This window comes from Gorilla gorilla, chromosome 12 (assembly GCF_029281585.2).
Source record: "Gorilla gorilla gorilla isolate KB3781 chromosome 12, NHGRI_mGorGor1-v2.1_pri, whole genome shotgun sequence".
NCBI lineage: Eukaryota > Metazoa > Chordata > Mammalia > Primates > Hominidae > Gorilla > Gorilla gorilla.
Window position 1 is genome coordinate 21,307,672 of NC_073236.2, and position 13,051 is coordinate 21,320,722.

At 41.0% G+C, this 13,051-nt stretch overlaps 1 protein-coding gene across 3 annotated transcripts in view; it reads right to left on the minus strand.

The window, feature by feature from the left end:
• The window catches only part of LOC129526957 (histone-lysine N-methyltransferase 2C-like), a 77,952-nt gene that overhangs the window by 43,745 nt on the left and 21,156 nt on the right, over window positions 1-13,051 (minus strand). Inside the window, exon 1 of one of the 3 annotated variants that reach the window (XM_063695482.1) lies at window positions 6,668-6,785. The exons of the other annotated variants lie outside the window; for them this stretch is intronic. The gene's annotated coding sequence lies outside the window, so the exon portion shown is untranslated. Of the gene's footprint in view, window positions 1-6,667; window positions 6,786-13,051 lie in introns of those variants that run through there. 3 annotated transcript variants of the gene reach the window in all.

The following is a 13,051-nucleotide window of genomic DNA, read 5'->3' on the forward strand; positions in this document are numbered from 1 at the left end:
CGGAGGCCAAGGCGGGTGTATCACCTGAGGTCAGGAGTTCAAGACAAGCCTGGCCAACATGGCAAAATCCCGTCTCTACTAAAAACAAAAAAATTGGCCAGGCATGGTGGTGCATGCCTGTAGTCTCAGCTACTCAGGAGGCTGAGGCAGGACAATCACCTGAACCCAGAAAGTGGAGGTTGAGTGAGCCGAGATCATGCCACTGCACTCCAGCCTAGGTGACAAGAGTAAGACTCTGTCTCCAAAAAACAAACAAAAATGGGCAAAGGAGCCAGGCGTGATGGTGCACACATAGAGTCCCAGTTACTCAGAGGCTGAAGTAGGAGGATCACTTGAGCTAGAGGATCACTTGACCCCAAGAGTTCAAGGCTGCAGTGAGCTAGAACTGTGCCACTGCAATCCAGCCTGTGTGACAGAGTAAGACTCCAAAAAAGACAAGGGCAAAGACATGACAAGAGAGAAAAAATAAGTATAAAAGTAAAGACAGAGAGAGCGAGACTTCAAAAAGGAGGACAGGGCAGGGCCCAGTGGCCCATGCCTGTAATCCCAGCACTTTGGGAGGCTGTAATGGGAGGATTACTTGAGCCCATGGTTTCGAGACCAGCCTAGGCAACACAGCGAGACCCCAGTATCTACAAAAACTAGCCGGGAATGGCTGGGCATGGTGGCTCACACCTGTAATCCTAGCACTTTGGGAAGCCGAGGCAGGCGGATTGCCTGAGCTCAGGAATTCGAGACCAGCTGGGTAACAAGGTGAAACCCCATCTCTACTAAAATATAAAAACTTAGCCAGGGGTGACAGCATGCACCTGTAGTCCCAGCTACTTGGGAGGCTGAGGCAGGAGAATCACTTGAACCCAGGAGGCAGAAGTTGCAGTGAGCTGAGATCACACCACTACACCACTTCACTCCAGGCTGGGCAACAGAGCGAGACTCCATCTCAAAAAAAAAAAAAAATTAAGGTGGGCACAGTGGCTCACACCTATAATTCCAGCACTTTGGGAGGCCGAGGCAGGCAGATCACCTGAGGTCAGGAGTTCAAGGCCAACCTGACCACTATGATGAAACCCCACCTCTACTAAAAACACAAAAATTAGCTGAGCATGGGGACATGCGACTGTAATCCCAGCTACTCGAGAGGCGGAGACAGGAGAATCCCTTGAACCCGGGAGGCAGAGGTTGCAGTGAGCCGAGATCACACCATTGCACTCCAGCCTGGGCAACAAGAGTGAAACTCTGTTTTAAAAAAAAAAAAAAAAAAATAGCCGGGCACAGTATTGTGCACCTGTATTCCCAGCTACTTGGGAGGCTGAGATGGGAGGGTCATTTGGGCCCAGAAATTCGAAGCTGCAGTCAACTATGATTGTGCCACCACACTCCTGCCTAAGTAACAGAATGAGATAATGTAATTTAAAAAATAAAAGGATAGGTAGGATTTACAGACTGGAAAATGGGAAAAAGAAGAGAGTGGAAAAAGGAAGGAGAGGTAGCAAGAATGGCAGGCAGGTAGACAGAAAGGTAAAATTCGGCCATGTTCAAAAGGGAACAAATAAAAGCATTGAAAGGTAAGACAGACCTAGTATATTTATGACTTGAATCCCAAGCTAAGAAACTGGAACATAATTTAGCAGAGAGACTCCCAAAGTTTTACAGCAAAAAGCATTAGAATCATTTATATACTGGGAAAAAATAGCCTCCTCATTTTAATAATCCAGATTGGGAAATCAGATCTAAAACAGATGTTCAAAGGACATCCCATTTCTTTTGTAAAAGCAACTTGAAAGGTCAGTCATCAAGTTTTGTTCTGTTTTTAATTCACAATGAAAATCTGACTACTCATTTATTCAACAAATATTTGAGTACCAGCTATGTGCTAGGCACTGTTCTAAACACGCCAATAACATTTATTTAGTGGTACTGATTCTGTACTCTAGAACAATGACTCTTAACTGGAGAGAGGGAGCAATTTTTGCTGCCCAAGGGACATCTGGCAATGTCTAAAGACATTTTTGGTTGTCACGGGGGCAGGGAGGAGGGGAGGGGCGCAGGTGTGCTACTATATCTAGTGGGTGGAGGCCAGGAATGCTGCTTAACATACACGTGGACAAGGAATTAGCTAGCCCAAAATGTCAATAGTGCCAAGGTTGAATAAACCTGTTCAAGAGCAACACATTTCTATTCCCTCTTCCATAGTAACTGTTAATAAACATTAGTTCCATTTTCTACTATTTCTGTTCTACAATAGAGGCTTTAAAATATCTTAAGAAATATAACACCATTTTAATAATTTGGCAAGTAGAAGTAAAGATACCATGAATCCTGAGATTTCACTTTCAAAAATGTATAAGCTACATTTATTTTACAATATAACTTTTAGGAACAAAGTTGTCTTCTCCTTCTGACACTGTTCTCAAAAACTGTGCTAAAAGCTTTGAGTGATGTTTGATTACTCCTTTTATTTTGGGGTCCTTATAGCAGTTAATTACCACATTCTGCCAGTTCTTTCCATGTGAATGCCTCACATTTCAATGGATCTTTTTCTATTACCAATGTATTATCTGAAACATTTTACTAACTGGTTTTTCTGAAGCTCAATGTCCATGTCTCCTTCCCTCCCAAGCTATCCCTACCCATTAATACTGTACTTTTCACCTGCTCAAAAGTCCATATGGTTGCCTGTAACATACCAAATAAGAACCTAATTCCTAAAGCTTGACATTCAAATCCTTTTTTCAACTAGCTACAATCCACTTTTCCAACTCTTTTTTCCACTGCTCTCCCTCAGGAGTAGCCTTTTTTAGCAAAATGACTTATTCTGAGATACACAAACAACCTTTCCAGATCAGAGACATCAAAAGCCATTCAGGCTTCACTGAGACAAAAGATATGCATTCAACTCAGAATAACAGTAAGGAATCAACTTATAGGGAAACCAGATCTAGCCATGTTCTTTAAATATGAGAGATAACCCCGTTGGCTCATGCCACTATCCTTATTTATAACAGCCCCTATTTGCCTTTCTACTTCTCTGAACTCCTTATCCTTCAAATCTACAATCTTTTCAAAAACCCAAACACAGAGTCACCTCAGTCACCACTACCTGCCCTTCTGCTACCCCACCCAATGCCTGTGGCTTTCAGGTCATTTATTTTGCAATAAACTTGTTATCTCAATTTTACTGGTTCTCTTTTAGATTCAGACAGCTGAGATTATGATAGATTCATTAGTAAGCTGAATGGGGAAGAAAAGGATATTTACATTCCCAGGCCAATTTTCAGTGCTTTTTGGAAGATTCTGTTCAATTCACAATTTCCAGAACTGGCAAGGAATAGGTAAATATATACACTCATATATTACTGGTAAGAGTATAAATTGGTATAATTATCCTACAGTGATACCTGCCAACATTGAAAGTCTTTAAAATCTGTATACCCTTTGGCCTAGGAATTCAACTTGAAAATTTATCATGAGTAAATTATAAAATGTACAAAGGTTTAACTATAAAGACACTCATCTCTGCATTGTTTCTAACTCTCAAAGATTGAGGGAGAGGGGAAAATTCCTTGTCCAATAAAAAAAGACTATTCCATGAATCATTTATTTAAGTAATGTAATACTCTGCAACTACTAAAATCCTATAGTATCATGGTTATTGACATGTAACTCTTTTAATGGCTTTCTTTCCTAAGCTAAAAAAAATACAAACATGATTCCACATAATGTATTTCAAATATTTGTATACATTTTTCTACTTTATTTTCTACACATCTATATATAATTTTTGTGTGTGTGTGTGTGTGTGTGTGTGTGTGTGTGTGTGTATGCATGCATGTAAATAAAATATACCTCTAAGTCTTTGTAACCTTAAGATGTTGGGGCAAAATATTTTTATTTTCTGTTGTTGATTATTTAAAATTTAGCTATATTAAATTTTTTCTGATTTAGTAAACATACATAAGGCCTATTTATAGTTGAATGGCAGTCTTACAAAACCTAAGCAACCTTGGTTTACTCTATCTGTGGGAAAAGCATTTTTAGTAGAATGCTTGCGGATCTTCCTACATTCCTGTAATCAAACAGTATTTATCATCAACTATGTTGGTGACTCTCACTTTGACATAGGCTGAACCAGAAATCCTAGGAAAAACTGATGACAGAAAGCTAAGGGGAAGGATAGGAAGCCGGGAAACCCTGGGAAAGGAGGGATTATATTACACATGTTATGGGAACTAGTTTGTATGTGCGGGGCACAGAGCATACACTTAGATAAGAAGGGAGTCATAAAACCAGAAAGGCACTAAATAGAATGTTATGAGCATGAACTCTAGATGCAAACTTTTCAGGTTCAATCCCACCTCTGCTTCTTACTACATTTATTACCTTAAGCAAGTCACTTAACTTCTCCCTGCCGTTTCTGCCACATCTGTATAATGGGGATAACAGACGCTACCTTAGAGGGTTGTCACACTAATGAATTCTGAGAATAGTCCCTGGTACTACAGTTAAGTGCTCATTAGTTGTCCACACTCATCATCGTCGTTACTCCCATTACTATGACGTGAAGAGTTGTGCTGCTAGGACGGGAGCAGCAACTTTTCAACACCAATCACTTTTTTAGATGGCCTCCTTTCTAGCCTTGCTAGTTGCCCAAATTCTGAAAAAAACAAGAACTAAGACTCTAGAAGGAGATCCGAGAGGCAGACGTGTGTCTCTGTGTGTGTTTGTGTGTGTGTGTAGGTGCGTGTGCATGTAGACGGAGGAATCAGGAGTAATGCCAAGAATGAGAATCAAATCTGTATAAGCAGTTCAGAAAAGGGGCATCATGAGTCGCTCTTCTCAGTGCTGCCCCAAGGGTTCCACAGTTTGTTCCTTCCATCATTCACTTGGATAAAACCTTTCAATGTCTCTCCATGGCCTTCAGAGTTAAATCAAAACTATTCCTTCAATGACTTAAAACCCATACTACCTCTAAAGCCTCATTTCTTGACTCTCTCGCACCAAGCTCACTGAGCTTCCAGCCCTACCAAATTTCTTCAGTAACAAACTCTCACATCTCAGAGCCTTTGCACATGCTGCTCCCTCTGCCTGAAAAGTAACCTCTACCTCCTCCAATAGCAAACTGCTACTCAACCTCCTTCAAAACACAGCTCAAGGATAACTCCAGAGCTTTTTCCTGATTTCAAGCTAAATGCCTCTGCTATATTATCCCCCATGTGCATAACACCACCACCACCACCACCACCACCACCATCACCACTACCACCATCACCACTAAAACCACGACCACCACCACCACCACCATCACCACTACCACTACCACCATCACCACCACCACCAGCACCACCACCACCACCACCAGCACCACTACCATCACCACTAAAACCATGACCACCACCACCACCACCACCATCACCACCATCACCACTACCACCACCACCACCACCACCATCACTACCACCACCACCACCACCACCATCACCACTACCACCACCACCACTACCACCATCACCACTACCACCACCATCACCACTACCACCACCACCACTACCACCATCACCACTACCACCACCATCACCACTACCACCATCACCACTACCACCACCATCACCACCACCACCACCACCACCACCATCACTACCACCACCACCACACTGCAATGATCCACCACTAGCCAATAACTTCTTTAGAGATCTTGTCTTTGGGTATTTCCAGATACTGTCCTGTACAGTAACAGATACATTAAAAATAATAATTTAAAAAATTTATTAATCACAGCTGGAAAATACAGTGAACCTACTGACTACACTGGAAACTGGTAAAGAAAGGTAAACAAGCAAACATTTATTCTGCCTTTACCATATGAACGGTTACACTGGGCAACCAAGTAAGAGGTGATGGAAACTTTTCTTTTTATAAAACAGTATTCCAGATAATAAAATGAAGGAGTAACACAACTAGAACATTATCATTTTACAACCCTTAATGAATCAACGGATCTAGGCATTAGTCACCAACAGTTGCTAGTGTCACAAAAAGAGACAATCACATTTTGTGCCTCCTGATGAAAGAATGCACCACAACTACGAAGCAGTCTTGTAAAATAAGACTGAACCTGACTCTGACCAAGCCTCTGGTTCCAACTACTCATTTGGAAATGCAGAAAATAGAGAAACATCAGGGATAAACCTGGTATTGAATCTCAGGAATCAGCAAAATCCTGACTACGGGAAGTCTACAGGGCAAATAACCCATTTGTTTAACAAATGAATTGCAAGAATAAAAAGGAAGGCGGTAACCTACAGATTAAGAGACTTAATCGCAATATGTAAGCCTTATTCAAATACTTTTAAAAACTGAGACATGTTTACCTGAACATAGAATATTTGATGATATTATGCATTTAACTGTCAATTTTTTTTAAGTATGATGGTGGTATTAGGTTTTTCTTAAGCCTTCACTTTTTAGAACTACATTCTCTAATATTTATAAATGATATCACATTATGCCTGAAGCCAGGTGCAGTGGCTCATGCCTGTAATCCCAGCACTTTGGGAGGCTAAGGCAGGTGAACCACCTGAGGTCAGGAGTTCAAGACCAGCCTGGCCAACACAGTGAAACCCCGACTCTACTACAAATACAAAAATTAGCCTGGCATGTTAGCACTCACCTATAATCCCAGCTACTTGGGAGGCTGAGGGAGAAGTGCTTGAACCTGAGAGGTGAGGTTGCAGTGAGCTGAGATCACACCACTGCACTCCAGCCCGGGCGACAGAATGAGACTCCATCTCAAAAAACAATTAATAAAAATAAAAATAAATAAAAGCACAGACCCTACAGAAAAGACTGCCTGGGTTCAAATCCTGTGTCCATGACTCACTCTGAGCCTTAGCTTCCTCAGCTGTTAAAAAAGAAAAAAAAAAAAGGACAATAATAGTCTTTACTTCAGAGGACTTTTGTAAGAATTAAGTGAGTTAAGATGGTTATAACATATAGTTCTCCCAAAACAGTGCTTCATAGAAGTTTTCATTATCATCCCCCTTCCCACTTTACAGAAAGAAACACAGACCTGGAGAGGTGAAAAGTGACTTGCTTAATGACTTGAAAACCATCTTCCAGGAACTGTGCTTAGCACTGGTGGCACAAACTGGCTATTTACCAAAGCATTTCCTTTTCCTCCTGGCATATGACTAAACTACATTTCCCAGCTTCCCTTTCACATGACTGGTCTGGACAATGAAATGTGGGCAAAAGTGAAAGATGCCTCTTTACTACTCCCAGGCCTTGTCCCCAAACCTGCCATGCAATCCCTCACCACTTCTCACCCTCATTTGTCAGGTGGACATCAATGCCTAGGGCAACAGAGAAAAGATTAGCCTGAGTCCCAGTATGACTTAACTGTTACTGTGTTACTCTTGAAATTTCGGCCACCGTAAAGTCAGTAAGACTGTATTTTTTATGGACTCATCACAACAATCATTATTCCTATTCAACAGTTGGGGAAACTGAAGTATAAAGGAGTCATGGTCAATTACTCAATGGTAGATCCAGAACTTGAACCAGCACTGGCTTAATACAGAGCTCAGGATCTTAAGTGACTTCCAAGATCATAAGACCAGTAAGGGCACCAAGATTTCTAACTTAGAGTAGATACATTTTATATAGAATTTGGTTAAGTATTCCTTAAAATATCACTTTAATATGCCACAAGAATAACCACAGAATAGTGTTACTTTAAAGTAAAAAGATATAAATAGAAGCCCAAAATGTTAAGTGGGGTTTTACAATCAAGAAGACACACCAGAATAAGATATTTTTAAAATACCATGTACGTTAAAGAGATCATACTTCCTTACCCTAATAAATAGCCATGTAGTACCAGTTTTAACTTTTTAATTAAAAAATTATTAAAAATATTAAATATACAACTTCTATTTGGTTTTACCTGAGCCATTCCTTTATACTGACAGTTACATAATGTGATTTCAGTTATATATATAGTTATTGGTAATTTTTCAAAAATAGAATATAATGAAAACTTCATTTCAATCATTACTGAACTGCACCTACATTAATCATGATATACCTATGAAAAGATGTATAACATATACTAGTATGCCAAAAAAAAGTAAGTTACAAAACAGTATTTATAGTATAATTCCATTTGTGGTTTTTTTTTTTTGTTTTTTTTTTTTGTTTGAGACGGAGTCTCGCTCTGTGGCCCAGGCTGGAGTGCAGTGGTGCCATCTCGGCTCGCTGCAAGCTCTGCCTCCCGGGTTCACACCATTCTCCTGCCTCAGCCTCCCAAGTAGCTGGGACTACAGGCGCCCACCACCATGCCCGGCTAATTTTTTGTATTTTTTAGTAGAAACGGGGTTTCATCGTGTTAGCCAGGATGGTCTCGATCTCCTGACCTCATGATCCACCCGCCTCGGCCTCCCAAAGTGCTGGGATTACAAGTGTGAGCCACCGTGCCCGGCCTAATTCCATTTGTTTTCAAATAACATATATGCCTATGTCTGTATTTTTTTTCTATGTACATGCATGTCTTATCTACATACAAAAACATCTGGAAAAATATACAAAAAAAGTTTCCAGTGATAACCTCTGGGGAGTAAAACTGAACTTGTGATGTATACCTTCTGTTAGAATTTGAATTTATGAATAGCACATATACCTTTAGAATAAAAAATACTTTAAAATAAAGCTCTATCATTTACAGTAATGCAAAGCGATCCAACTCTCAAATTCCCACATAATCATGTTATGTAGTGAAGCTTTCTAGGTTGGGGGAAAAAATGTAACCCCTTATAATGAATATATAAATATATATAATTTCATCAATTTCATTCATTATGGGTATACATTTATACATCTATTTACAAGTAAGTCTGTTTAAATACACATATCCACACCTGCTAAATAAGTATGTTCTGGCCAGGCGCGGTGGATCACGCCTGTAATCCCAACGCTTTGGAAGGCCAAGGTGAGCAGATCTTCTGAGGTCAGGAGTTCAAGACCAGCCTGGTCGACAGGGTGAAACCCTGTCTCTACTAAAAATACAAAAATTAGCCGGGCATGGTGGTGTGTGCCAGTAGTCCCAGCTACTCGGGAGGCTGAGGCAGGAGAATCACTTGAACCCGGGAGGCCGAGGTTGCAGTAAGCCGAGATTGTGCCACCGCACTCCAGCCTGGGCAACAGAGTGAGACTCTGTCTCAAAAAAACAGAAACAAACGAAAAAAGTATCTAATCAGGAGATTTTGGTAAGTTTTTCAAGCACACCCTTTTTTGTGAAACTGAGTTCTAACCTGAAGAATACCTGGGATTATATGGCGAAAAAACACAATATATTAAAATTTTAAAACAGTTCTTATTTTAGGCTCAAATTTTATGTTTTTGGGACTACTTAGACTTTTTTTTTTTTCCCTGAGATGGAGTTTTGCTCCTGTTGCTCAGGCTGGAGTGCAATGGCGTGATCTGGGTTACTGCAATCTCTGCCTCCCGGGTTCAAGCGATTCTCCTGCCTCAGCCTCCCAAGTAGCTGGGATTGCAGGCATGCACCACCATGCACAGCTAATTTTGTATTTTTAGTAGAGACGGGGTTTCTCCGTGTTGGTCATACTGGTCTCAAACTCCCAACCTCAGGTTATCCGCCCACCTCGGACTCCCAAAGTGCTGGGATTATAGGCATGAGCCACCACGCCTGACCAACTTTTTGTATTTTTAGTAGAGACGGGGTTTCACCGTGTTAGCCAGGACAGTCTCGATCTCCTGGCCTCGTGATCTGCCCACCTCAGCCTCCCAAAGTGCTGGGATTATAGGCATGAGCCACTGCGCCCGGCCAAGTGTCACTCTTAATTTTTTAAAATTAAAAGAAATTAAATTTCTCAATTCTAGAGGCTGGAAGTCCCAGCTACTCAGGAGGCCGAGGTAGGAGGATCACTTGAACCTGGGAGGCTGAGGCTGCAGTGAGCCGAGATCATGCAGCCTGGTGACAGAGTGAGACTGTGTCTCAAAAAAAAAAATAGTGTCACTTATGTCACTCAGTTTGTGGTATTTTGTTATGGTAGCTCTAGCAAACTAATAGGAGAGGCCTCTAGTTTACACTATTTAAATTTTCTAATTATTTACTTTTTTTTTTTTTAAACGCCTGGTGGAGTGCAGTGGCACAATCACAGCTTACTGCAGCCTCGAACTCTTGGCCTCAAGCAATCCTCCCAAGTAGCTGGGACTACAGGCATGCACCACCATACCTGGCTAATTTTTATTTTTTGTAGACATGAGGTTTCACTATGTTACTCAGGCTGGTCTTAAACTCTTAAGCTCAAGTAATCCTCCAGCCTTGGACTCCCAAAGTGCTGGGATTACAGGTGTGAGCCACCATGCTCAGCCTACATGAACTTTTTTAAACTAGCAGGGGTTATTGTGAATAGTGGGATTACAGATATTTTCTTCATTATGCTGGTCCATATTTAAATCCTCTCCCCCTCGCAAAAAAGGTAAAAATATACAGCCATAAAAAACAATGGAATCATGTTCTTCGCAGCAACACGGATGGAGCTGGAGGCTACACTCTTTTTCATCCTTTATCCTAAAAGAAGTAACTCAGAACCAGAAAATCAAATACCACATGGTCTCATTTCTAAGTGGGAGCTAAACAATGAGTACACGTGAACATAAAGATGGAAGTAATAGACTAGAGATTCCAAAAGAGAAGGTAGAAGAGGAGGTACACAAGTTGAAAACTACCTATTGGGTACTAGGGTCACTTTGGATGATGGCTGCGCTAGCAGGCCAAACCTCAGCATTACATAATCTAGCCATGTAACGAACCTGCATGTGTACCCCCGAATCTAAAATAAAATATTTTTTTTAAAAACTGGTAAAGAAAAAAAGTATTAAATGACATAACTAAATATTCTAGACATCATTCTACCATATGTTGTCCAAGAAAAACCACATTTTACCTTACTGTTTATCATTTGAAATAAAATATTATGTTAAGATATTTTAAATTTTTACCAATTCCACAAAGGAACTGGGAAGTAGAAACTGAAGAACACTTTTTTAAACAAGTCCTTGGGGATTAAAGAAGTAATAGCTACGAAGTATACAACAGTGTGATGAGTGAATCCTTTGCATATTGGGGTTAAAATGGTCATTATAGCTACTGCGTACCACAAATCCAATCAAGTTAGGTATTTTGCATACATTATCATTTAATTCTCATTACAACCCATCACAATAGATGTTAATTAGTATGTCCCCTATTTTTCAGATAAGGAAATTCAAGATCAAAGAGATTAAATGGCCAAGGTCATACAACTAAGAAGTGAAAGTGCTGAGACTCAAACCCAAGTTCATGTCTCAAATCCCATGCTGTTTGATATTAAGGACCACGTGTGTTTAACAAATATTAAACACCTGCTACACACACACACTGTGCCAGATGTATAAGATAGAGCCATGAGCCAAGAAACACAGTCACTATTCTCAAAAAACTTAGAATCTCTGCCAGGAGCAGCGGCTCACGCCTGTAATCCCAGCACTTTGGGAGGCCGAGGCAGATGGATCACGAGGTCAGGAGTTCAAGACCAGCCTGGTTAAGATGGTGAAACCCCATCTCTACTAAAACTACAAAAATTAGCCGGGATTGGTGGCAGGCGCCTGTAATCCCAGCTACTTGGGAGGCTGAGGCAGGGAATTGCTTGAACCAGGGAGGCGAGGCTGCAGTTAGCCGAGATCGCACCACTGCACTCCAGCCTGGGCGACAGAGTGAGACTGTCTCCAAAAAAAAAAAAAAAAAAAAAAGCCTTAGAATCTCGTCTTTAACATTCTGCTGCATGTATGTTTTTCCTAGGTTTTTTGTTGTTGTTTGTTTTTTGTTTGCTTTTTGTTTTTGAGACAGAGTCTCGCTGTGTCACTCAGGCTGAAGTGCACTGACTGGTGCCATCTCAGCTCACTGCAACCTCCGCCTCCCGGGTGCAAGCCATTCTCCCGCCTCAGCCTCCCGAGTAGCTGAGATTGTGGTGCCTGCTGCCACGCCTAGCTAATTTTTGTATTTTTAGTAGAGACAGGGTTTTGCCATGTTGAACAGGCTGATCTTGAACTCCTGACCTTAGGTAATCTGCCTGCCTCGGCCTCCCAAAGCAATGAGATTACAGACATGAGCCATCGCGTGCCCGGCCTTTTTTTTTTTTTTTTTTTGACACAGAGTCTCTGGCACACAGGCTGGAGCGCAGTGGCACAGCTCACTGCAACCTCTGCCTCCCAGGTTCAAGCAATTCTCCTACTTCAGCCTCCTGAGTAGCTGGGATTACAGGCACACACCACCACACCGGGCTAATTTTTGTATTTTTAGTAGATAACGGGGTTTCACTATATTCACCAGGCTGGTCTCAGCCTCAACCTCCCAAAGTGCTGGGATTACAGGCGTGAGCCACTATGTCCGTTCTTGTTTTTCCTGTCTTTGTAACTAGACTTTAAAGCTCCTCAAAAGAGCTGGAGTATAAACGAAAATACAAAGAGCTTTGAGTCTCAGATATGGAAAAATTCTAGCTTTATCATATACATACATAAATTTAAATGCTGGATTCCTCACCAGTAAAAGGGTCTTGGATTAAGTGATATAAAGTAGTCCTGTGCTTATCCATAGGAAATACATTTCAACCCCATACCCCACCCCTGCCAGGCTCCCATAAATGCCTGAAACCACGGATGCTACAAAGCCCTATATACACTATGTTTTATATTTTTCTTTGCCTCCAATGAATTCCCTCTCTTGGCAATGCCTTATAAGTTACCATGCAAAAAAATATAAATATATCTCATTTATCTGTTCTCCTCTACCCCACCCCCCACAACCCTATCTACCTCTCACAGGACTAAGAATTAGAAAGGCCTTAGTGCAGCCACCACCTAACCATAGAAATGATCCAAACTCACATACTACTACTTCTTTATTCTTCAGTAAAGTTCTCCAAACTAAAATGAAATATGTAGTTTGAAAATATGTGGTAAAAATACAGCTTTTTAAATATACCCTCTATGCTAT